The sequence below is a fragment of the Lissotriton helveticus genome, chromosome 6 (assembly GCF_964261635.1).
Source record: "Lissotriton helveticus chromosome 6, aLisHel1.1, whole genome shotgun sequence".
NCBI classification, from domain to species: Eukaryota; Metazoa; Chordata; class Amphibia; order Caudata; family Salamandridae; genus Lissotriton; species Lissotriton helveticus.
The window spans coordinates 899,776,072-899,803,852 of record NC_136067.1 but is presented as its reverse complement, the minus strand read 5'-3'; positions in this window follow the sequence as shown (position 1 = coordinate 899,803,852).

Genomic DNA, 27,781 nt, shown 5'->3' with positions numbered 1-27,781 from the left:
CTGACACATGATTTGAGACCTGGTGATTGAGTCAGAACAAAAGTACATCGGAGAAGAAATTGTTTGGCTCCTAGGTGGCAGAAGCCTAGACAAATAATTCTGGTCACTACAAACGCAGTGAAATGCAGAGGATTGAAAAGGTGGATACATCCTAGTCATACCATTCCAGTGCCTACTCCTGAGAGTTCTGATGTAGAAAGTGATACTACAGAAGATTCTAATTCAGAAGTAGAAGGTGAATCAAATCCAGAGACTGAAGATCGACAAGGAGGTTGACATCTGGAACCTGTGCCTGTGAATGAAGAATTGACAAGAAAAAGTTCTGAGATAATTGAAATAGAATCTGGAGAAGAAGAGAGTCTATCAGAAGGAAAAACAACTGAGGATTCAGTCAAGAAAATCAATGGAGTAAATTCCATTGAAGACAGAGAGGCTGAACCAAAAGAAATTTCTGACCAGGAGAGTATCGAAAAGCAGAAGTTAAGCTCTGAAGTAAGGAACGGAAGTCCAGAGTCTGGGAAGTTGGAGGTAATTGAAGAGGAGGAGGAAGACGAATTACCGAGTACCAGTGATGGAAGACAAAGTATAGTTCCTGAAGGAGTGAAACTGCCGAATAGAGAAGTTCCTGAGTCAATAATTGAAGTTTCAGACTGTGATACTGGAGAAAGTGATGTGGATGGTGAAAATAGGAGTCCAAAGAAAAGGTCTTGGAAGTCTGAAACGAAAGCTTCAGAACCAAAGAGAAAATTCGTGAGAAAGACAGATTTCTGGCCTGGTGGAAGATTGAGAGTCAGGTTGATCAAAAAGCTGAAGGAACAGGTGGAAGAAATCAGTAGTCAAAAGGATTCTGAAGAAGAAATTGGAGTTGGAAGAAAAATCGAAGTAGTAACAAGAAAAGGAAAAAGGATTATAAGGCCGAATCAGAAATATAAATCACCTGAGTGGACTTATCTAGTAATTCCACCTGTCATTGACATTTATGATAGTAGTCAAGAGGAAGAAGACATTGAAGAAATTAGTGACAATGATTGAAGTACAAAAATTTTAATTGGATTTTTGGGTTTTTAGTTTTTGGCAAAAGGCTGAAGAAATCTTGTTAGGTGACATTAGGTCGAAGAAAAGTTGTTTAGTTGAAGAAAGACTTACTTGTGACATAAGGTCGAAGAAATACTGTTAGGGTTTTGAAAAAAAAAAATATATATATATATATATATATTTTAAAAAGGGGGGTGTAAAATTCATTCAAATTTAATTTTTAAAATAGTTTTAATTTTTTTAACTAACCAAAGATGCCTTACGTTATGGAACAGAGTACTTCCAGATGTTCCATTTTTAAGAGATGCTGTAAGATGACTCTGGTGTGTCTGCTCATTCTAATTCTGCTCTGGTTAGTTTTAGCTGTTATCATTCCATTTGAGATTAACAAAGATTTTCATAAAGTCAACATGACAAGCAAAGCTTCAGTTAGTCAAAACAAACATAGTGCAACTGCCAAAGTTATTGATCATCAACCTAACATTCATCAGGACAAATCTATCAGTGATTTTTCAAGCAATACATTCACAAAGCTTTTGAGTGAATATGTCAAGGTAATGGATGCAAAAGATTGTTATGTTTGTGTTAAATTACCTGCTTCTGTTTCTGAGGGAGTGACATACAATATGCTTCCTCTTACATATGGTGTGACATGCAGTGTGTTAGCTAGTTTGTTCTATCAGACTGGACGCTTAGAATATTATTATTCAGATTTTGACGAGATTTTTGCCAATTTAAAAATTGAGGGTGCTTTGAATAAGCATCAGAGAGAGCAAAACAGATGAGGGAATTTTTCCATGTTACTAATGAACTTACCTATGAGTATGCTTACAAGAACAATTTAACCTGCAAACTAAGTGATGAGGGAAAGAAGTTTTTGAACCTGGTTGAAGAGAGGAGAGCAATTTACAAGAGAAATGAGATAGTCAAGCAGACTAAATCCAGGTTCTGGCAGAAAGAGGATGAGAAGCCTAATGGCAAAATGCTTGATAATGTTGCAATTCACATAGACAAACCAATTAGTGGTAAGCTTTGCATTAGGAGAGATAATACACTTTTTGATAACTACTTTGTGGGTGCAAGTAATTGTGAAGATACATATCAGATCATGGGAGGTTGGGGATTCAAAGGTGGAAAAGATCCAATTTTCCCTGGGATTTATTTTGTGTGTGGTGACAAGGCTTACTACAACCTTCCTGACCATTGGTATGGAACTTGTTATGTTGGGATTGTTTTTCCTAAAATGTTCCATGTTGACAGAGATTCGGAAGGATTGTTCAAAAATCACAATTATGTAAATAGGGCTAAAAGAGAAACTTTTACAGAAGTTTTGGGAGATATTTTCCAAGCAGTGATACCTATTGTAGGTATAACCCTGAACGCAGGTAGAATCAGAAAATTGTCCACAATTGTTGACAGATTGTCAACCGACACAGCTGATGGATTCCAATTAGTGAATGTTGAGGTCATTGCAATCAGATCCATGGTGATTCAAGATCGCCTTGCTTTAGACATACTCCTGGCAAAAGAGGGAGGAGTCTGTGGCATTTTACATGTGCAACATTGTTGCACATATATCCCTGATGAAAGTAAGAACCTTGAGATGTACATTAAGAACATCACAGAGATGCATTCAGAGATAATTCCGTTAGAAGAAGAAGATTTTACAGGAAGACTTTCAAAAAGATTCCAATCAATCAAAAATTGGTTTCATGACATTGGAAGTTCAGTTCTTGGCAAGATTTTGGCATCTTTGATTGTGATAATATTCATTTTCATTTTGACAAAAATTGGTTGTTTGTTGCATAAGAGAAAGAGACAAATGAAGGAAAAGAGAAGAATTTATAAACTCAAAAAAGAAGAGGAGAGGGAGATTGAGTTGCAGGAATTACACAGAGCTCGTTATGACAATTGCAAGGATTTTGCAGAAACAGATTTTTAGAAATACTGACACAGATGAATTTGAATCATTTTCCAGAAAGTTTAAAATTCCAAATTTTGGGTGGTGGTGTGGTGATTTGTTAATCACCAGATGAGGGAGTTGATGGAGCGAGATAGAAAACAGAAATCTGTTTAAACTCGTGAAGTCACATTCCCATAACATAATAATAATATTAATGATTTGTGATGTGTTTTGCTAACACAACCTAGATTAAACTTTACACATGGGGACGGTAACACGTGTGCTCATAAACGTGCATAAACGTTGCATCTTTTGTTCGTGCAAAAATAATAAATTAATTTGTCGTTTTCGTTTTGTCATTACTGAACTGCAGCAGATTTAAAAGAAGCATGTGCTTATTTAGCTTTCTTTGTCTATGTGATGTCATTTCTACTATTCTAGGTGCACATAAGGTTTTTATGGATTCAGGAAGAATGGTAGATATAAAATGCTGCTTATTTGTTGCTTGGTGCTAGGTAACATTAGACTAATTGGGTGGGTTAATCAATTAGTAAACGAAGGGTGGAAACAGAATAAATAATATTTCTTACATTAATACTTTTCTTGTGTTTGTTTTATACTAGAAAAATAAGTTGCCTACTTTTGGGCCTAGTTTGCTCGAGTTTGCTAAACGATGAATTTAATTCTGCAAGGAGCACGAGATGTCTCTGTGAAAGAAAAGTTTCCGTCAAAATTGCATTTACTCAACAAAGATGATGTGTTGTCATTATTCTGTCGGACGTGGCCAAGGTCAGAAACTGGTAGAAAAGAACACTTGCTAACTTGGCATCCGCGGAAGTGAAATGGAGTCAGTGAGAACTCTTGTTAAAATTGTTGCAAATCAAGGAAGCTTTGGAACACGTACAAGAAAGACAATGGTCCCAAAGAATATGACCGAATGGAAGTTTTGAAATGTAGGTGACATGTCACTTGTCACTCTCCGACCAATGAGACATCGTCGTTTGCAGACAATTTTCCTTTACTTAGATTAGCTAGCATAGAAAGGTATAAAAAGTCCATGCCCTGGGGATGGGCTGGCTCCTGCTTTCTGACTTTCTGATGTGGGTGTCGTGCTGCTAGACTTTGCGTGGAGCACGTAAGAATCCTCAAAGAACTTTACTATTTCATTTATTTAGCTTAGCTAGGGACTTAGGATTTTAGAAATGCTAAACTTATAATTTCTTGCTTAGACCATATTTTTCTTATGTCACTTTTCAAACATGCTTGCTATAATTCTAATAAAATTGCATTTATGAAACTATATTTTGAATTATCTACAATTAGTTAATAAAAATCTTACTTTTGAAACAAGCTGGTCTTGGTTATTCAGAAGCGTAGGTTACTATTAGCTAGATACCATCGCCATGGTGGTCATTTAAATAGTTAGGTTTGTTCAAATGACGTCAACATTTACTGCGGTTGTATATAGTTTGTATATAATTTGTGAATAAGGTGTATATAGATTTAATTTGATCACCCGATTCAGTAGGTCAAAATATGTCATGTTTAATTAATGGGTCCATGAGTTAGAGAAATATTTTAGGTAGTAGGTTGTAGAGTTGGGTAGCATTGCTTATGGCATATTTCCTATAGGCCGCAGGATCAGAGGCAAGCACAATTCAAGCCCTTGGAGATTCTTCTTCAAGATGGTAAAAGTTCAATAAAAGTTCCTTCTCCTTTCCTTGGCAAATAAGTAACCACTGCAGGCCAACCTCAGAAAATAGCAGTCATATCCTTCAGCTTCTTTTGGTTCCTCTCCTTGGCAAAGGTTTGTCTTGATTCCAAGAAGTGATCTAAAGTCTTGGGGTCTGGGCCCCAATTTTTATACAAGTAAATCCTTTGTCATCTGAAGGCGAAGGTGCCTGTGCCCAGCCAAAACCAGTTCTGTGCAGCTTCCTGGCAGAAGGTGGAGACAGCATTGTTGAAAGCAGACCTGGCCCAGGTAGCTGAAAGGAAATCTTCCCCCCTACTCTCTAGTCTATGAGGGCTTAGGTGAGTGAAAGGAAATCTCCACCCCCACTCTTGATTCAGCCAAGGTCCTATTCAGCCCAGCCCTGACTCATCAGACTGCTAGAGCTCAAGCCTTCTGTCACTCACAAACCAGTTATGCAATACACAACCTAGCAGAGGCAGGCTGGAAGGTTAGGTAAGAAAATACTTACTTTCTAAAAGTGTTATTTTTCAAACACAGAATGTAAAAATCACCTTCACTAAAAGATGTAATCAAATAAGCCAATCCTGGAGTCACTAATCCATTACAACAATTTACAATAGGGAGCACTTGCACTGTGGCACTGAATAGCAGTGGCACAGTGCCCAAAGCATGTAAACCAGCAAAAAATATCAAAAACAGAGGAGACATCAGCGAAAAATGGAAGGGAGACTCACGCCAATGGTACCAGTTCTAACAATTTGCATCTGAATCTCATAGGTAAATAAAATGACTCTAGTGTAGCAATGAATAATTTTGTGTGTGGTGTGATATGTCTGGACTCTGATGAAAGTGTGTGTGATGTCCTGTCTAATGTGTTATGTTGTCTTTATGATGCATATGTTTCTTTTATAGGTTAGTGAAATATTTGATAACTGGCTATCTAACATAGCAGTGCTGTATTGGATCTATGAGTCGTTGTGCACTACGTACAGACATGTTTGTTTTTGTGATCCGTTTCTATGTCTATTGGTTGGTGCTTTAATAGCAATGGTGTGGCAATTTTTGATTTAGATGAAATGTGCGGGCCTACTGCGTTCCAAGTGTTTTATTTAGGGTTTGCAGTGATGGTTATCACTTCCAGGAGCAAGGAAATTGGCAGTTTTATGGAATATCTGAGTTGTGGTGGGTGGATGTGAAAGGTTCTCTCTAACTTCACTTGTACTCTCTGTTGCATGTCTTAATAGGTAACGCTGGTGGGAGCAACTTGAATGTGACTTTGTGGCATGTGTATTCTGTGTTGAATATTTGTATACCATTATGTTTAATGTGTTCTGCTTAGTGTTAATTGTACCGCGAGAAAAATGTGTGGTATATTTTCTATCTGATGTATTCAGGTGAGCGTTCGTCCTTTCTCAGAAATCCCAACTGTATAAACATACCTTATTTGCATGGGACAGCTTTCAATGTTGCCACAGGCTGATTTCAATACGCATGCGGAAGTAGTTTGTAACCACATTTCCTCCTTCTAAGATTGAACCCACTGAACTTAAAGAAACACGCAGCAGGGTCCCGGAGTGGTCCTTTATCCCACTGGGCATGTCTCCAGGGTCTGGAGCCGTTGGAGGCCGGCTGTCTTTCTTTTTCCAGCTCCCTAGGAATAATTACAGCAGGTAAAGAGGGGCTTCAGACGAATGAGAGAGAGAGTGGGGAGGGGGAAGGGACCGAAGAAGAGAGAAAAAGATCAGCGAGAGAGAAGTGGCAGAAGAAGAAGAGTGGAGAGTGGATGGATGGAGAGAGAGAGAGAGAGATGGTGAAAAGCGAGGAAGGGAACGAGGCTGGTTTGAACATATTTGCCAGGGCTGCTGTTGATTCACCCAGTCCGGCCCTGACAGAGAATACACCAGGAAGTTGGGGAAGAGTTTTGGTTAGGAGTTGATAGGGAACAAAGCACTTCCTGTCTAGTCTCTCGTGCCTCTAGCTCACCCTTTAATTTTGCCATCACAACTTCTCTTCAGTCTTTCCCCCTTCTGCTCATCTCTATCCTTACCTCATATCTCTTCATTTCTACTTTCATTGTGTTGTCTTTAATTGGATGCTCTCTATCTTTCCTCTCTGGTTCAGTTTTAAACACTCTGCTGCCTAATTTACTCTGCTTCTCAATTCAGACTGGTCTCCTCCTCTCCTCCTTGTCTGTGTCACTCTAAATTCAAATCTTTTGCCTCTTTGCTTTGAGGCTTTCATATTCACTTTCTTTGCCTGTGTGCTATCCCCTTTCTTAAAGTTCTTTTCGTGGCCATTTCCTGACTGTTTGTATTCCTGCTAGGCTCATTTTCTTTGCACCTCTGTCGTGTTCAATAATTTACTATGTTCTGCTTTTTGTAAATGTTTCCCTTCGTGCAGCGTTTTGGCATAGACGCCCTTTAAATACAAAAAAATCAACATTAAAATGAATCAGAAGGTATTGGGAGAAATTCTGTGGCTACACAGCTCTTTCGCAATTCACCTCAGATGTCGAGGAGAGAGAGTACCCAAATGGCAGCAGGAAGAGGCAATAGGATAAGGAAGGGGTTTGGGACGAAGTTGAGAGGGAACCGAAAATGCAGTATTATTGTACGATGCCTGACGAAGTTAGGCAATAAATAAATATAAGACTCACAGTGGAAGTCGAAGTAGTTATGTTTAACAAAAGTTCCTGAAGGCAGGAAGAGACCTGCTAGGTTCCTTACTGCCTTATTTACGACAAAGTAATGCAGCGCTGTGCCGCAAGCCATTTGGGTGTGTCGCACTGCGTTCTTTTAGAACCAAAGGGATGCGTCATGTCTACAACGATATGACAGATCCCTCTGCTCTGGCGCATAATTGGCTGCCATGGTGGAAGGGTGCCTGCATTGCGGAGAAGATTGTTTTTGTGCAGGAAGGGACACCTTCCTGCACAAAAAACAATCCTATGAGGTGTTTTTCTCTATGTGAGCTCCATAATATATAGCACAGATAGAAAGAGGAGAAAACGAGGCGAAATGAAAAATTTCTCCTCGTTGTGCCTCCTTATGCCTGCCCTGGGGAGGTGTAGCATTCTGAAGCATTCCCAGGTTTACGATTTCTCGTAAATCTGGAAATGTGTCAGGTTCCAAGGGTGTTGCATGGGAACACTGACAGCAACACCATGGAATGCCCCTTTCGTGCAAAGTGCTACATGAAAAAGAACTATATTTACAAGGGCACGAACAGCCACTCAGGGTGGCTTTAGGTCTCCTTGGAAATATGGGGCAGCCAAATGCATTGCCGGTGCATCACAAAACAATACGTGCTGGTGGTTCAAGGGGCTTGTAAATATGCCTGTAAGTTGCTTCTTAGCAACTGAGAGGCATATTTACAACCCCTGTGGGCCTTATTTACGACAAAGTAAACCAGTGCGGTGCCGTAAGCCATTTGTCTGCATCGTGCTGTATTACTTTGGAAGCAAAGGGAAGCGTCATATCTACAATGATATGAAGGATCCCTTTGCTGTACCCTGCGCTGGCTCACAATTGGCTTCCATGCAACAACGCATGTATCCTTGCACCACGGTGCAAGGTCGTCTGCATTGCGGGGATGATCATTTTTGTGCAGGAAGGGACACCTTGCTTCACAAAAACAATCCTATGAGGTGTTTTTCTCTTTCTATGTGTGCTGCATAATGCAGCACGCATAAAAAGAGGAAAAAACTACTAGAAATGAAAAAGTTGTCCTCGTTGCGCCTCCCTTGTGGAGGTGTAGCATTCGGATGCATTCCCAGGTTTACGATTTCTGTTAAATCTGGGAATGTGTCAGGTTCTATGGGTGTTTCGTGGGACACCCACGGCAACATCCATGGAACGCCGCTTTCACGCAAAGTCCTGCGTGAAAAGGGATCTATTTACAAGGACTCAAAAATCCACGCAGAGTGGCTTTATGTGTCCTTGTAGATATGGGGCATCAAAATGCGCCGCCGGCATGTCACAAAAAAAATACCCACTGGCTACACACGTGGCTTGTAGATATGCCTCTTTGATTTTTCAAGGGAGGTGTCCAAGGCTCATACTCAGAGTCATTGAGTAAAATGACGTCTAGTGTCCATGATCTGATAAAAAAATCCATATCTATTAACGACTTATCTTTTGGTTGTCTAGTCAGATGACTGTCCAGTGGTTTTGAGGGGGGCAAATTAATGGTGTACAAAAGCGAGAAAGAGTAGGGGATTTGGTAGGAGAACAAAACATTATATGAGATAATAACCAAAACTTGATGAGATGAGGTGAGATGAGAATATGAGATGAGATGAGAGGAGATGAAGCGCAGCGAAGTAATCCATGGCGAAATCAGAAAACAACAGATTAAATAAAATGGTGGCAAATGAGAACAGATTAGATGAGATTAGATATTATATTTGATTAGATGAGAAGAGGTAGAATTCATTGATTTTCTTCTGAATTGTTTGCCCTAAACTCCTAAACATGTGCAAAACAAAATAATTCCAAAACCATCACGCATTTAAAAAACAACCACTAAACCAAAATGCCAGTTGATTAATGGTTCCAATAATACAAAACGCAGAGATATTCAAACACTTGTTATTGTTCCAAACTTACTAATGAATTCATTAACAGTTCTGTGACAGTGTTAGATGTCAGAATCATGTCCCTTAATGCAGCGTTTCCAAGCACTAACAAGTAATTACTCGAGCTAGTAGCTGCCCTGTTTAATTATTAGTATTTTATGTATTTAATGAGATGTTTTTTTTCTTTAGCATTTCTCGTATGGGTTTCAGGAGATATAAATCATTTTGGAAAATGTGTGAACACTCTACAGCAGCCACTGCTTCATCATCAAAACTTCTTTATTCTGCAAATGTCAATCAAGTATACATGTAGAACAAGATAAAAACAAAATAGAACAACAAACATCTAATTTAAAATATACTTCACACATTAAAACAGTAAGATATATCGTTCCTGGGGCTAGGGAAAATCACCGTGATAATGTTAAGTTAAGTGCTGGATCATAAAATATTAACAAATGTCAGTACATGTATCATCTATTCCTTTGAGGTACTATACAAATCTTCAATAATGTTTTAATGTTTCAACATTTGCTCCGCTACTGTATAATACAAAATCCCACAAATTGTGGTGGGTGGAAAAATTATTTGAACCTCTTTCTGCACTCTTCTGTGACTTTCTGATGCTAGAAAGGCTTGCTGCTGTTGACGTAGCCACCTCTGTAATTACAATTGCATAAGTGGAAAGTTAGCTCAAAATGAACCGCAAGGGAAAGTTTCTGCATTGCACGGAAGTGTAGCCTGATGCAAATGAGGTAATCCCACTGGGCTTCACATTCACCACTTTACTGAACTGTGCATGGGGAAAATATTGCTGAAGGGAAGGGCTAAATGTTCACCCCTGTGTCATTTGGGAGTCGTTGAATGAGTCTATTAAAACTAACCTGGGCAAAGCACTACGCTACGCTCGCGTAGTTTGCGAAGTTTCCGCTATTTCGCACAATGTGAATTGCACGTAGCACAGTGCAAACACGCATAGCATTGTGCAGCAGTCATTTTTTGCTTGCTCGCGGTCCTCAACGTCAAGTTGGCGCCGCGAGTAAGCAAAATGACATCCCGGCAAGACTTTTTCCTCGCTCGCGATCAGCAACATCAAGTTGCCGATCGCGAGCATGGAAAATAAACCTCCCGGCGAGATTCTCAACGCAGGAAGGTCAGGTTTCTCATTGCGAGTGGTCGCGTATGCTCGCAACTGCTCGCAATGAGAAACTACCAGTCCGCGTTGAGAAAGCTGCAGCTCGAGTAAAAATCTACTCGAGCGGCAGAAAAATACAGCTTGCACTGTGCAAGATGCCGTTTTCAATGATTGCACAGTGCAGGATGCTTGTCCGCACTGTGCAATCATTGAAAACGGCATCTTGCACAGTGTAAACAGGGTACTACGCAGTTCGCGTAGTGCTAAGCGTAGCTTCGATAGTGCAAAGTGCACTTCGCGTAGCTACGCGTAGCGCTACTTCGCAAACTACGCCCAGGGTTAAAGCCTAGCATAGCATTGCAGTTGAACTCATGATTAATCAAGCCCTGTTGTTCCAAAATGGCGAACGTTACAATGACACATGAAAGTGCCAGAACCATGCAATGTAGTCTTTTAACGAATTGTCATCATCCTAACGAAACAAGTGACCATTATGCCCAGTTCCTACATTGCCTGTGCTGTATCTGAGAAGTAGCTGGATTTCTAGGGATTTTATTTCTTTAACTATCCATGTGCTACTTACTTTCCTCAAGATTCAGTTTTATACAGCATCCCTATTATGGGAAATTTGTCTCAGTGACTCTTCTGGTCCAGCTACGGGTGAAACAACTCAACACATTTCGATTTTGTTAATGCAAACCGTGTAAGGTCATCTTAGGCTGGTGAATTGCCACTACAGAAATATATTCTAGTAAGGTCACCACATTTAAACCCCACAGCTATAAAGAGGAGATCTTGCTGCGATATTTTGGTACACGTTCATGAGCTGCTTCTGGCCCTGCTTCATTCATCTATCCACATGACCTTACTGAAGGCCCATGTGGTGCAGGACCAAGCTTATAAGTTGTTGGGTTGCATCAATTGCTACTTAAATTAAAAGATATCATATAATGACAAGTATCAACTTGCTCAACCAGAGCCATATAATCAAAATAAACTGGGAACAAAAACACCAGTAGTCACATCTATATTCACTTTACATATAGTGTATGGCGACTGCCATTGCAGATTCAAACGCATATGTTTGTTGGGACCTAGGAGAGAGGATATGGTGTAACTTCCTGATCTACCGACCTTGGAGCCGGTGGAAACAGGTTCGAGTCTTGGCGTCAGCATTGGTTTCAACATCCTGTGATTCTGCCTAAATCACATGGGCATAGATGCATCAAGCGATATTGCGATTGCGATCGCTGCGAAACAGCGATTGTGATTGCAATTCCCACTTCCGCAATGCATCAAGTACAAAAGCAGCAAATAGCGAAATCGCAAAACCATTTGGAAACCCCCAATGCGATTTCTTAACAGCAATTACCCACAAATTTAGAGAAATCAATAGTGAATTCGCAACCTAATTGCGAATTCGCTAATAAATCGCTTGTCCCATTCATCATAAATCGCAAATTGCGAAAATACCATAAATCGATAAATACGAGTCGCAATTTAAGGAGAAGCCAAACCAGGTGGTAACCATGAAGTCGACGGAACGGGTATCCGCAAACAGTAGGCTCCGAATTATACATTATAGATACCTGCATAGGCTGTATTGTACACCTGCGAGTATGCATAGACATAATTTGCGAGAAACAGATAACTGCGATAGATGCCATGCTCCAGAAGCAGACTTTTTACCTCGCCTGGAACTGTGAGAGCATCCATACATATTGGACACAAGTATTCAGGGCCTTGTCCACAATGATGAATGCTGACATAACACTATCACCAGTTCTTGCACTCCTGGGACACGTTGCACCACTCCCGGCAGTGAACCGTAAATTCGTTCCATTTGCACTACTTATGGCTAAGCGACGAGTGGCTTGTAAATGGGGAAGAGGGAGGGCACCTAAGTTTAAGGAATGGCTGAGTGATCTTGTCTATTGCCAAGAACAGCTATTAACATATGCTGAATTGCTACCTGTGACTTCCAGGCCAACCGACATCTGGGCCCCCCTGAAATGTTTCCTGCTAACACAAGATAGGCCTGATACCCCGAAATGATAATTTACTTATTTTTTGACACAATTGCTGATATGCTATAATGTACCTGCATTAAACGAAAGGGTGCAACAATGAAGGTGTAAGAGAATAGGCTATGAAATGTTGACATGTCGCTGTGTACGCCCTGGAAAGAGCTAATCATAATCTGTGACTGTCACTGGCTGTAATGCTTAAGGACATATTAACCGCGAAATTTACTTGCTATGATACTTCGTTAATCTGTGTACCTGAACCCGTCTTTACTACCTATGTACTCTGTTTAACATTACAAAACCTAACAAGAAACAGGTGTTGGGTAAATCAAACACACTTAAGGAGACTCAGTAGGAGCATGAGGAAAGTCACAATGCCACTTCTCTACATCGTGGCAAGGCGGCTGAGGCTCCAGGCTGCAGCCCAGAACCGACGCAGGATCCAGGAGCGCATCTTCCGGCTGTAGATTACACTCCTGAGACAGACTGAAGAGGAGATCTACTCCAAATACAGGCTCAATGGGGCAATGATTAAGACGCTCATCAGAGACCTTGACCCCCTGATGCAGCACCCAACACGGAGGACCAATGCCGTGCCCACCAATGTACAGGTCCTGTGCTGCCTGCACCTCCTCTCCTCTAGCAGCTTCCAGGGGATAGTCTTATATGCAGGGGGTATATCACAGAGTACACTGTCACGCTGCCTACAAAGTTTCCTGGACGCCATGCTGAGCCGGATACACCACTACATCACCTTCCCAACAATCCAACAGGACCTAATGCAAACAAAACTGGACTTCTATCACACCGCACAATTCCCCCATGTAATCGGCTGCATCGACTGCACCCACATTCACATCTGTCCACCCGCAGAGACCGAATACAAGTACCGGAACCACAAGTCATAGCACTCCCTCAACATCCAGATGGTCTGCAATGCGAAGACGATCATCACAGACATTGTGGCACAATACCCGGGGAGCACGCATGATTTGTCCATCTTCCGGCACAGCGGCATACACACCCGCTTGGCCAGGGGTGAATTTGGCGAGGGACATCTCCTAGGTAAGTACACATGCCCACATACAGTATGTTAAGACCATGTTGCCGCGCATAACAGGCACTGACCCTCTGCTCCCCCTTCAGGTGACAGCACCTATGGCCTCCGTGAATACCTCCTCACCCCATACCTCAACCCTGCAACACCACAGGAACGGCGGTACAAAGCTGCGCATATACACACCAGAAATGTCATAGAGCGGAAATGTGGCATGTTAAAGAGTCGATTCCGCATCCTCCACAAGACTGGTGGCACCCTCAAATACCGGCCTGAGAACTGCTGCCGCATCGTGGCCGTGTGCGCCATACTCCACAATATTGCCACCAAGTGGAGGATACCTGTGGAGGTGTCTGGTAGTGAGTCGGAGGGGGACAACCTGCCACCTGCACATGTGCATCATGCACACGGGGAGAATCCTGCTGAAGGTCACAGGCGCCGTGCCAACATCACACAGAACTATTTCTAGTGCACCCATACCCCTCACACAACAATGCACTCATGCAAGCCACATTAATGATTGACATGAGGAAGATTTGTGTTCAAAAAGCTCTCGATGTGCTTTAATCAGCAAACAATAGTGCAACTGTATTCAGACATACAGGCTCATGTAACCTGAGCAGGCGTGTTTGTTTACCTCACCACGGCACTGCAGGAAATGTCTAGTAACTAGCGCCTCCTGCCGGACGCACCCTGTCGCCTCTCACCCTCCACTTTGGGATTGTTTTGTCGTGATGCAGTGTTGGCCCGGGAACTGTGGCGCCTTTCTGATTGCACCGGCACAGACAGGCTGCTGAGGCTAGATGTCCCTTCACTGGCATCATCCCCCCCCCTTTCATTGCCATGGTCGGCCGCCTGTTGGTTCTCCACAGCGGTGGTGACCTGCTCTAGGGCCCTTGCAACGTCAGCACAGCATTGGACCATCTGGATCTTCATGGCCAATGATCTGCGCGAGAGCTGGGTAGTGGCGTTCCCAATCAGGTGGTTTGATCGTGTGTAGGCTGATAGCCGTGTGAGCAGCTAAGTGTGGCTTCTGCGGGTGATGTCCTGCTGCACCACCATCAGTTGGTTGCTCTCCTTGACCGCTGTGGTCGGCTCCTGCATACTCTCAGTGAGTAGACTAATGTTGCGTGCAGTTTTATATAGCTGCATCTGCATTGCTGCCATGTGCTGCACCTGTTTACGGTGCACAGCAAGCATCCGAGCCTCAATGCCCAGGCCCAAGTTGTGTGCCTGTTGCTCCATGTCTGCTGTGGTGGGCACAGAGCGCTGCTACCTCAACCTGCTGCTTGCGTGGGACCGCACACTTGCTGGGCGTCATGTCTGCCTCCTGGGTGGGGGTGGGATCTGCTCCACTGCCATGCGTGACGAGTGGTGAAGTTGTACTCCACCTGTAGCTGCAGGGGTGGCCCTGTGTCTTGGTGCAGGTGCTGGTCCAGGTGCTGGTCTAGGTGCTGGTTGAGGTACTGGTGCTGGCTGGCTCTCTCCCTCCGTCTCATCAGGTGTCTACGCAATGTGGAGTATCTCACTGTCAAACGTGTCAGCATCAGCAGCACCTGTGATGTGGATGAGTGCATGATTAATGAAATGATTCAGGCACCTGGGATGTAGCAACATGCATGCAGGCTTGCATTCCCTGACTGGCTTTAGGGGTCTGTTTCACTTGACTATCTGACTGTGGGTGGCTATCAGAGCACATTGACACACTACAGGTCCCACAATGCATTTGGGCATTTGGGAGGAGCAGGAATTGGATTACTGGGGTTACAAATATGGCTTTCTCTGGGTGCATGGGCATTGTTAGTGTACGGGGTCACAGTTGCATGGCTCTTACCTTGAGATTGGTGTGTGGCGCGGGAGGTGTCCAGTTGAGTCACGCCCACGCAGGCTGCAGAGTTTATGGTGTACTCCACTAGGTCCTCCATGGGTGTGTTCTCAGGGACTGTGGAGTGTCCTCCTTCCGTAGCCAGTCTCTCCGCAAAGGCGCTCCTCGGCACGGCCTGTGAGGTCGTACCACCTCTTTTTTAGGTCATCAATGGACTGGTGCGTGACTTGCACCGAGTTCACCTTAGCCTTGATGCGCACCCAGATGCGCCTCTTGGTAGCCTCGGGCACCTTCCGGGACAGCTTCCCAAACAGTTAGTCATGGTCCCTTCTGATTCCTTCTATCAGGTACTCCAGTTCTTTTCTGAGAATTTGATTTTGCGCTGCCTGGTTTTTCACTTTGTCCTGCAGCCTTCTAGGACATTGTGGTATTTATTTGTATCCTGTATTGGGACTGCAGGGTGTGTCTCTTGGAGCTCAGCAGCCACGGCCGGTAGTAGGTGTAACTGCAGGGCGATGACGTGGGGAGGGGGAGGGGCAGGGTGGGGGTTGCAATGTATGGATTACAGACTTTAAAAGGTAAGTAAACATAAATAAATAAAACGAATTTCGTTGCGCGCCCTGCATCGCATTTGGTGATGCAATGCACACAACGAAATTTGTTTTATTTATTTATATGTTTACATACCTGTTAAAGTCCGTAATCCATACATTACTACCCCCCACCCTGCCCCTCCCCCTCCCCACATCACCGCCCTGCAGTTACACCTGCTACCGGCCGCGGCTGGACCTCAGTGCTCTGACTCCTCCTGTATCCAGCTCTTTTTTCCAAATGATGCATGGAGCAGGCTACTTCCTGGTAGTGAAGTCATCATTGTGCTCAAAATGCGACTTCATGTTTTTGCAATCTGCGAGATCGCTAATTGCGATTTCGGTAATTGCGAAGTCGCAATTTGGGGGTAGGAAACAGCCGATTATGCGAATTTATAGCGATTTTAGCGAATTCGCATTTGGCGATTGCGGCCGGTTGCGATTCGCTGATATTGTCCGAATTTGGTCATGCATCCCATTCTGCGATTTCTAAATAGCGATTCGGTATTTTTCGCTATTTAGGATTCGCAGAGTGGGTGCTTGATGCATCTGGGGGTTCATCTCCCCGTGCCTACAATTCAGCGCCTTGAGACCCTCACAGGTGATTTGCTGCGCTTTACAAATCTTGGATTTATTAATATTTATTTGTGTAGTTTTTAAAATAGCCATTCAGAATAAAAAAAATTAAGGCAAAATAAATATGAACCTGTATATTTCAAGAATATGGCCCTGGCTGAACAGATAGTCTTTACTTTTTATCATAAACTATCTGAGTTGATAATCGTTGTCACCTCCTAAAGTAAGCTAAGATTGCTTGATTACTTTACACGTGGAGAGTCAAAAGTGTGAATAGCTGCCATCCATTTAAATGTGCATTAAGATAAAATCACCCGAGATAACAGAGGTAAATGAATTGTTCAGGAAGAATGGCCCATCAGTACTTAATCTGTAAAAAACAGAAGTGAAGGAGCCAACACTTTGTAGGAATTTTTCTAAAATGTGACGCTATGCAGCACAACAACCAAAATTGCTGCATTACATTGCCTTTAAGTGAAAGTGAAGAACAGTGCCACGTCTACTAGGATATGGCACTGTTTTGCTCTCCCAAAGCACTGGGCTGCCACAGGGCCCAACTGGCCATATGATAGTGGGCATTGGGCGTTTCACCAGTGGGCTGGTTTTGTACCGGTGGGGACCATTTTTGTTGCCACGGCCGCTTTTGCAGCAAGGCTGCATAATCGTTCCCTTGTTAAAAAAATGTCAGTAGCAGTCCAGCAGTAGTGTTCCAGCCCTGGCCATTACGTTCCCCCCCTTACGTCAGTCGGATGTAATTGCCAGGGCTGGTTTGCGATCCCAGTCGGCCCTGGGCTGCCGCACGCCAACGCACATACCCTCAAAGGTGTATGTTCTGTCAAGAATAGCTGTTGTACTGGAAGAGAACCCTGCCAGTACAAAAACTATGCTTTAATCCTTCAGCGCTTATGACAAGCTCAGCTCGTCATGAGGCACAGTGGAGCTGTGCTCATGACGATCTGAGCTCATCATAACTGCCGCGGAACAGGGACAATTCACCTCCTGTGCGTTCGTTCCATTGAGTGGGCAGAGTGAGCACAGCTCCACTGTGCTGCATGACAAGCTGTGCTCGTCATGAGCACCGCATTGCCGCGCGCGGCCCCCTTCCCACGCGCCACGGAGGAATTAGCCACGCGACAAAGGGGTTAATACTTTTCCCCCTTTGTGTGCATGCTATACGATGCAGCAAACAAGCAACGTTTGAAAAATATGGAGCAATTAAAACAATTCTTCTCTGTTACACTTGCCTCGAGAAGGTGTAAGGTTCCCTGGCCATAGCTGTTGGTAGATAGGGACGGATCAAAACCCATGGGCGGTTGGTTTTATGGGTGCCCCTCATGGAACACCTCCTTTACGCAAAGTAGCACAAATTAGAGCTGGAGCATTGCACACCTTTGTATTACTTTCACCAACAAAAATCTTAATTTTCATTGGAAAGTAAATGCCCTACAACACTTTGCGCAGTGTTTGTGATGCAGAAGTAATGCAAACCCAGTGGAAAGAGTTAGTAAATCTGTGTCTTTCTTCTTATGAGGCCATCTATGGGGGTGCTGAAAGACAGGCTTGCCTAAAACTAAGCCTCTTTAGTTTTGATTCCATCTCCTGAGTTTTTCTTCCATCATCCTACATTCCTGTCTCTTTACCTCACATGTGAGGGTTGTTTTTCATCCCTGCTGCTGTCTCTTTTTATCACTGTATTACTATCTGTCTCATCCGGCTTGTTACTCCCTTCTCTGCCTTCCTTTGTCTAGTACTGGGTCAAGCGGTGATCATAAAAAATAAGTGTTGGTCCCCAAATTGTTTGTCAATGCCCACCACAAACCCAAATTAAGCATGCCAGTAACCACTTACTGCCCCTGAAGCTAGAGAAAAACTCGACTTCCTCCTTCTCAATTATAGAAGCTTTGGAATTGTACACGGAATGATTTTCTGAAGCTGCATATGTGTGCCGGAAAGTGTATAGGCGTCCCTTCTTTGACAGAGACTGACAGACGCCGACTCCTGGCTTCCTCCCTACAATTATCATGGCCTTCTTTTGTCTCCATCTGGTCGCAACAAGTGTAAAAAAACATGAAAGCCTTCAGGCATTTGTGACACATAAATCATCATCTATTTACAGAATGATATGAAGAGAGGGTTGAAATAGGGGTGTGTGTGTATGTGCGCAAGTAAGAACGTGACAGACAAGCATTGGCAAAGCCAATAGGTCTTGCCTACCAGGGAACTATTCTTTTTTGACAATGTCTTTTAGCCACGTTGTGCGGCTGATGTGCACAGTGGCTTACATTAAAAACAGTGAAAAAAGTGCAGTGGCACGTCCAGCACTGGCCACGTCATTCCGTGAGACATGAGAGAGGGAGGGATTGGGGGGCGGGGGGAGGTGGACAGACAATGGAGGGTGTGGGGAGAAAAGCACCTGTCATGGCCAGCATTGGCTGCATCATAGCGCTCTTTTTGTTTATGGCAGGATATAAGGCAGGAGGCCTCTCATCTGGTCGTGGAAGGCAAGGCTTCTGCTCCCCGAGATAGGGACGATTGCTCTGCTACTAATGGCATGGACTACATAGGTTTGTTAGATCACCTACAATCATAGGGGCATATTACCAAGAACACGCGATCGTGCCTAGCGTGTTTTTCATTATCGCCCTCTATCGCCGAATTACATCGCCGTGTTAGCGGCGTATTAGCAATGATTTGCTAACAGGTGATGTACAATCCAGCGATAGACTGCGATAATCATCATTAGCGTGTGAAATCCAGCGATGATTTCACAGCTCTAATGAAAAGCTTGTTAATAGGGGAGTGTGGAATTAACCAGACAATCCAACTCCCATACAAAACATGCTTAAGTCAAGTTTTTACCAGGCGTAAGAATCCTGCGAAAACCACGGTTACCGTGGCTTTTTTTATCGATCCGCGGTTCCGGGGCCCGTTGTAAATACTGCGATGTCGTGTGTGCGACTTTTTTCATGTTGTTTTCCGTAGGAACACCTATCTTGCATATCATTTGCGATGTATATCGCTAACATGAGAAGCGTTACATAAAAGGCAGCTGACATGCACTAATGCATGTTAGCGACACCTTGATGATTGTGCGATAGTAAAATTGCAGATTTTCCGATGATAAGTGCCGTAAATGTGGCGATACAACTGTTGATAATATGCTCCATAGTTAGAAGATATTAACAATACGGATGCCCAAAGACACTCTAGCAGCAATACCGTAAATACGTTTGCTCTTACATAGATAGACTGTAGATCATATGCAGAACCTCTTCATCTTGTTTTCCACCACTGTGTTTCCTACTGAATCGCTTCTGCCATCACATTAGTGGGCTTTGGAATAGAAGGAGTGTGCTGAGTGTCACTGCTTTTCCTCATGTTTGTCTTTGGAGATCCATCTGGTCTATGACTGAAAATCAACATTGGCATAAAGAAGGTGCTGGGATTGGAGGCACCCTTTTAACAGAGAAAGGTTACATAATGCATTCAGCCACCCCTTGCCATGTCGCCCATTTCTTGCAACATATGGCACCAACAGAATGCTCCACCAGTGCGGCAATATCGTTTTGCACATGACACAAAAGCTACAAGTCTTCATTCTACTGTAAATAGAACTCTACATTCCACTATGTAAAACGTATAGTTTCTGTAATGTTGCACAAATGATGTCAATGTGCTGAAGGACACAAGCAAAGCAGACCCCAGGTAAGAGAACATTCTGAGCCTCCAATAGGCCTTTGCCAGGGTTCGGGTGACCCAGACTTAAGTGACACAAATCTAAGTGAGCTTTGGCTCCGTTTCAGATGCCCTAAAGGATTTTTTGGTAACGAGAGGATGGGGTTCGGCTTTAAATCAGCCCCACCTCTACATGTGAAGAAGTAAGTATTACAGAATATGTTCGTGTTTCTATTCTAACTACAACAATTAAACAAGACTAAATATTGGACTTTGTTGAATATTGTGGCAGATGTAATTTTAGGTTGTATTGACATCCTTCTGTTGGACTGGTGTGCAAACTCCAATTTCAGCTATTAAGAACAGTAAGGCACAGTGTGTCTTTTAGGAGTTTTCGTTTTCTAGTGGATGGAATTAGAATGTTTTTTTTAGAGCTCAATGCAGTGGTGCACTAGCTCTTAAAATGTGCAGTGGGTACACCTCTCCAAAGCAACGCTTTTTGGAAAACGTTTTATTATAGTATGTAAGATTTAAAAAGGTTAAAAGCTTGGAATGTGGATAAAGGTGTCCTCTTCTCAAATGTTCTTATTTTGTTTTATCTTTTGAGGGGCACGTTTCCTCCTCCAGCACTTATCTCTTACTCCTGAACTCTCCCTGGAAGTCACGCTGACCTTTCTGTGCCTCTTGTCCTTTCTCCAAACATTACGCTTGTTGAGTTTCACCGTAGTGTTGTGCTTGCTGCAGGTTCGCTTTTATGATTTCAGAAGTACTTCTTGAACGAACATCTGTCCACCAGCGCCTCACTTGAAGAAGCACATTACATTACTTTGATACTTCTTTTGTACCTGAATTCCCCTTCGCCTAAGGTTGAAGAAAGACTTCTGCTTCATTTTTTTAAGTTCAAGTAAAAGTTTATTAGAATAACAAAGGTGTCATTAAAGAAAAAGAAATGAGACACATTATCATCAAGAAAGCAAGGTAAATTAGGTTACAACAATAAATATCAGAAAGTAAAAAATTGCAGGGGAATGGAGAAAAAAAAAGTGTAAGTGAGGCTAGAGATATAAGATATATGAGGCTATGTAAATGGGGGTAAGACAATAAATAGTATGTGAGGAAAAATAAGTTCTAAAGAGAATAAAGGAACGAAAGGTAATTTAAGGAGGTTTCGAAGCCTCTTGCTGAAAAGGGGGTAAATGAGAGGAGCGTTTGGCACAAACATCAAGGTAAAGGGTAATGGGAAGCCATAGGGCGTGTCTTTTCGGGGCAAGATTAAGTGGATAGACAAATGCAGTATCAAGTCTATGATTATAGCATACATTAAACCACCAAGCTTTAAAAGTAATGTCATTTGAATGTTTCCAATTAACAGTGATCTGTTGGAATGCATCAGCTAGTAACAAGTCTATGATTTGAACATTTGAATTAACAGCAGCCCAAGAAGAGGAAAGTGAGCCAAGGAAGATATCAGTAAGAGAGAAAGGGATAGAAGTTTGAAATATAATATTGATTTGGTTCCACACTTGAGTCCAAAAGATGTGTGTAAGGGGACAGAGAAAAAGCATATGAAAGAGAGTGGCGTTGGGGTTGGAGCAGGACCAGCAAAGATCCGGAACCAAGGGGAACCTCTTGTGAAGAAGAAAAGGTGTGTAGAGGAGTCGATTATAAATGAAGAAAAGTGTTTGTGTGAGAGAAGCAGCTCTAGAGGATTTGCGGAGCTTAGTCCAAAGTTTATCCCAAAGGGAAGTAGGCCAAGACGTATCAAAGTCAGATTCCCATTGCTCTTCCACCGTGGATTTCGGCCGGGGTAATGGAGGTTTGCGAAAGGAATGGTAGATGGAGGAAGCGGAGGGGCCTGAGCGGAGTAGGGAATGGAGTGATGTAGTTGGGTTAAGAGAAACAACTGGAAGAGGGGAGTCAGAAAGGGAATCATATACGGACATAACTGCAGTCTTGAGTAAGAAGAATTTGCGAGCAAAGGAGGAAGGGAGAGAGAAAGCTCGGCTAAGGAGAGAAAAAGACTTGAAAACAGATCCAGTGAAGAGTTGGGAAACCCAGATCAGGCCTCGTTGCCTCCAAGTTTTCCAGTAAAATGGCTTCTGGTTAATGAGAATGCTATTATTATACCAAATAGTGGTGTTGAGGAAATCAGTAACAGAGGAGGGGGGAACTGGAGCAGATGCTAGGAGTAGTTTTGCAGTATATTTGTGAATCGGAGTAGAAATGAATTGAGGTTTGCGGGAGAAGGAGAGATATTCGGCAAAAGAGAAAGGAGAAAGAGAGAGACGCTCAAGTTCAGCCCAAAGGGGGAGAGGCTCAGTAGGGTCTTTGAGCCAGAGGGAGGCTTGTTTCAGGGGGAAAGCCTTGTGGTAGGCAGGGAAATTTGGGAAATTAACCGCGCCTTCTGACTTGGGGAGACGCAGTCGTAGTAAAGACATGCGCGGTTTCTTACCAGACCACAAAAAGGAGGAGAGGATAGTGTTGATTTTAGTAAAAAATTTGGCAGGAATGGGAACAGGAATATTTGAAATGGTATAGAGGACGATTGGGGATAGCATCATCTTGATGGTGTCGAGACGACCCCACCAGGAGAGGTAGAGGGGGTGCCATCTGGAAGTAAGGTCTGATAGTTTTTGGGTACATTGGCTAAGGCAAAGTGAGATAGTATCTGAGATGGAAGAGGTTATATGCAAACCAAGATATTTTATATGGGCCGGGCTCCACTTGAAGTCGGATGCATCAAAATCAGATTTGAAGGTGAATTTGGTGAGGGGGAGAATTTCGCATTTGTCGTTATTCAATTTGTATCCAGAGAGTTGAGAATAAACGTTGACTTCGACAAGGAAAGCGGGAATGGAATCAGAGGGATTGGAAATGAAGAGTAAAATATCATCTGCATAAGCAGCTAGTTTAACCTGCGAATGGGAAAGTTGAAAACCATGAATGTTTGGATTTTGACGTAGTTTAGATAGGAAAGGTTCTAGGGCCAAGTTAAAGAGGAAGGGTGAAAGAGGGCATCCCTGGCGGACACCTCTGCCAAGGCTAAAAAAGGAGGAGATCAAGCCATTGGCGCAAACTGCTGCTCTAGGGTTCATGTAAAGGAAGGAGATGAGGGAAATAAAATTAGGGCCAAACCCAAACCATTTTAGTGCAGAGAAAAGGAAAGACCATTCCACTCTATCGAACGCTTTCTCAGCGTCTAAGGCGATTGCAGCTAGGGAGTCACTAAAACGTGAAGACTTGGAAAGGACATTGAAGAGGAGTCTGGTGTTATCGGTAATGAAGCGACCTTTGACAAATCCAGATTGTTCGGGGCCAAGGAGCTCTGGAAGAAAAGGATCTAGTCTGATGGCTAAAGATTTGGCATATATTTTGTAGTCGATGTTAACAAGTGATATTGGTCTATAATTTTTACAATGTTGAGTGTCCTTCCCCTCCTTGGGTATAATGCAAATGTAAGCGTCTGAAAAAGTGCCCGAGGATGCACCACTTGCTTTAAAGGAATCGAGGAGACAATGTAATTTGGGTAACAAAAGGGTTGCAAAATGTTGGTAAAATTCGACTGTAAACCCATCCGGGCCTGGAGCTTTGTCTTTTTTAAGTGAGTGGAGTGCGGTATGTAATTCGCGAACAGTAATGGGGGTTTCAAGGGTAGATAGGTCGATAGGAAAATAGGGAGGAGGTTGAATGCTTGCAAAGAAGGTGGAGAGAGAATGAGCAGAGGGTTGAGTTCCAGAAGAGTAGAGTGTAGAGTAGAAACGAGAAAATTCTTCCAAGATATCAACATCTTTATGTTGCAGGACTGAATTAATATCAAAAACAGACTCAATATTCAATTTGTTTTGCTTAACTTTCAAATAATTAGCAAGAACTTTCCCTGCCCTATTTTTCCCACCATAAAATTTCGAACTGGATTTTAGTAAGTAGAGTGAGGCATCTTCAGTGGATTGCTTGTTGTATTTCATTTTGGCATCAACAAGAGCTGTCAAACTTTCCTGAGTGTGGGAGGTGTAGAAAGCATGTTCTAGGATCTTGATCTGAGATAAAAGATCACTAGTGCGTTTACGAGCAGCTTTACGTTTTGCGGCAACATGTCTGATGATGAAGTCTCTGGCCGCAGCTTTGTAAGCATCCCAGATGGTGTGTTCGGCTAGAGAGGGAGTGTCATTGAGAACAAAAAAATCAGTAGTAAAATCGGTAAAGGAGGCAGTGAATTTGGGGTCGAGGAGAAGAGTGTTGTTGAAACGCCACCTCTTAGGTCCACTGGATTTGGGCAAAATATCAATATTAATTAAAACTGGGGCATGATCAGAAAACATTATGGGGCCTATGTCAGCCTGAGTGAGGGATTGGGACATGTGGTGAGACAGGAAGATATAGTCGATACGTGATTGGGAGTGGTGCACCGGGGAGTAAAAAGTAAATTCCTTACAGGTCGGATTGCATAATCACCAAGCATCAACAAGCTTGTGTTGAGAAATGGCGTGCGTGAAAAGCTTGTGAGACTTGTTAGGGACAAAAAGAGATTTGGAGTGTCTATCCAGGAAGGGGTCCAAAGGCATATTGCAGTCGCCTGCCAAAATGAAATTATCATCAATGCATTCAGTGATACGGAAGCAAACGCACTCCAAAAGATAGGATTCCCACCAGTGGGGGCATAAACATTAAGCAGGGAAAAAGGGATACCTTTTGAGGAAAGCTTAACAAATAACCACCTGCCTTCAGGGTCAAATTCGGACTGTAAAACTGAATGAGAAAAAGACTTGCGAAGTAACAAAGCAACACCATTTCTTTTACCATCACCAGGAGCAGAAAAAACAGTCCCCACCCAACCTCTTTTAAGCTTAGCAGCTTCAATGTCAGATAAATTGGTTTCTTGCAGAAAGGCAATATCTACATTCAATTTAGCTAGATGGGAAAGGATCTTCTGCCTCTTAATGGGGGAATGCAAACCTTTAACGTTCCAGGAAACAATACGTATTGACATCAAGGAAAATTAATGCGGGAGAACATAATAAAAATAATGAACAAAAGTAAAGCCTCATAATCAGGAAAAATGGAAAAAAAGGAAGAAAGGAAGCAAAGAAAGGGAAAGTAGGAAGTGATCAAAAGAAGCAAAGGCGCAAATGAGAATAGGACTACAGCAACGTAAAGAATGATTGAAGGAAAGGAAAGGAACGATAGAGAAGAGTGATATAAGAAATAAGAAGAAACATAGGAGAGCAGGAGAGAAAAGACACCAAGGAGAACGATATCGAGAACCTTGATGGAGAAAAAGAAAGATGTAGGAGAATGAGTGAGCTGTGATAGAAAAACAGGTGTACACTAGGATGAAGTGGAATCATCGGAATGGAGAAACATGAAGAATCGTATAAAAAATGTAATAGGGAAATGACAAGATGAAAAATGCGCAGTAAAATAAAAGGAGAAGCAAAATAGAGTGCAATGAAAATACAGGAAAAAGAAAGGACTGACTATATGAAACCAAAGAACGGTGAAAAGAGGAAGAAAGAGAAGTGAGAAGAGAATAAAAAACAATCTAGACGAAACTGACACCAGAATAAATTAAAAAGTCAGGAAGGGTACAAAAAAGAGAACAAATGCGATAAATGGTAACATGGTAAAATAAGAGGGGAGGGGAGGTACTTACAAAGGATGTCGAAGAGGGAAGACGATCAAAAGTCGGGACAGAAGGGGGACAATACGGATGTAACGGGAGGGAGGTAAGACCAACCAACGAAGGGCGGGTACACAGGGCAGGGAGATGTCCAACCGGAGAGGACAGGACGGAACGCTAGATAAGATCTGTGGAAAAATGAGAGTAACAGGGTTAGAGGACGATAGACAGCGAAAACACTATCAAATATCATGTCGACAAAAGAAAAAGGAATGAATACAACGATAACAGATAACAAAGAAGAGAAATATAGACTCGTCTAAGAGTCTAAAAGTTTGGAACTAAGTAAACATGAGTGAACAATGAACAAAATGACATGGTATAATCAGTGAAAACAACAACAAAAGTCATGGTGGAAACGAAGAAGAAGAACTGGCGAATTCCATGCCAGTAGAACCACAAGAGTTCAGGAAACTTCGGAGTCGTACAGGATCTTCAAAGGTTGTAGTCTTATTGTTATAGGTGACTTTAAAAAGACAAGGGTGGAAAAGTCCATATCTGGCTCCAATTGAACGAAGATCTGCTCTCATGTCAAGAAAGGCTTTACGACGAGCAGCCGTGGACTTAGCGTAATCTTGAGCAAAAAATAAGGTAGAGCCTGACCAAGTAATACGTGGTGAGGCCTTGGCTGCTAAGAGGACCTTCAGCAAGTCCGTGTACTCAAGGAAATACATTATCACCCCTCTAGGCTTAGTTGAGGCAGAGATAGAGGAGGGGAGTCGGCCAAGTCTGTGAGCACGCTGAATGTTGAGTGAGGTGTCTTCGGGTAAGTGCAATAGCTTGGGAAGAAAGGACTTGAAGAAGGCAATAGGATCATTCCCCTCGCTACCCTCCTTCAGGCCGTAAAGACGCAGGTTATTGCGCCTATTTCTGTTTTCAAGGTCCTCGACCTGCTTTTGAAGAGAGGAGATCTGAAGATCCATGTGAACAACCTTGGTAGCTGTTTCCCGAAGAGATGAGACATCCTTTTCCACGGTGGAGACCCTGACGTCCATGTTAGACCAGTTGTCAGTGAGCGTTTGCAACTTTCATTTGTGTCTTCCATGTAAGGGCGCAGGGCTCGTATTTCTTCAAGGAGTAGTTCGATGGAAATAGTCGAGGAAGATTTCGAGGGGGAGGGTGGGTCCTTCAATCTTTTGGGATTGGTTTTGGTTGCAACCTGAAGAGAAGTCTCCATGACAGCTGTTGTAGTAGCAGTAGGAAGGTCTGTGGAGGCTTCTAGTTGAGCAAGCGCCGAGAACAATTTCGAGTTTTTAACGTAATTGCGCTTAGGGGGCTTGTCAAGACGCTGCGCCATTAAAATGCAGATGGGTGAGGCGTCCAGGATAGCGCGATATATAGTTGAGGTAAAAAGGCAAGGGCTCAAAGTTGGGAGCAGAGCCAATTGAGGGTTAAAGCGGGAGGAGAACCAAAAAAAAGCCAAGAGGGATAACAAAAATATGCAGGAAATTGCAAGGAAAAATCAGCATCCACAGTATGGCAAGGTAAAAATGCCTGCAGAGGAACAAAATGGCCGCCAAGCCTGAGGAGAGCAATAAAGTCGAAGAAAACGCTATAAATGAATGCCAGATATTGGAAAAAAAGTCACCTGTGATGATTGAAGGAGGTCGCCGTCAATAAATGAAGAAAAATGACATCAAAGATAATCCAGGGGAGCCAGTGGTGGTACGTGCGGTAAAACGCACATCCGAGAGAAGCGCCGGGAAAAAAAACAAAATGGCGGTCGCGGCCGAGAGGAGCCGCGACCGGAGTTAAAGCAGGCACTTATGGGCAATGTCGGCTCATTTGAGGAGCAAAATCCGGCTCGGGTGACTCCTGGTCAGTTCCGCCGACGGGAGCAGGTCTCCATAAGTCGTTAGGGTGATGCGAACCGCCGGTAATCTCCGGTAGGAACGGAGCCTTTACCACTGTGCTGCCATCCGCATCGGGCGCTTAGCCACGCCCCAGACTTCTGCTTCATCTCATGTTGAAAACACCATGGGACGTATTACATAAAGTGCCCCGGGGGCACA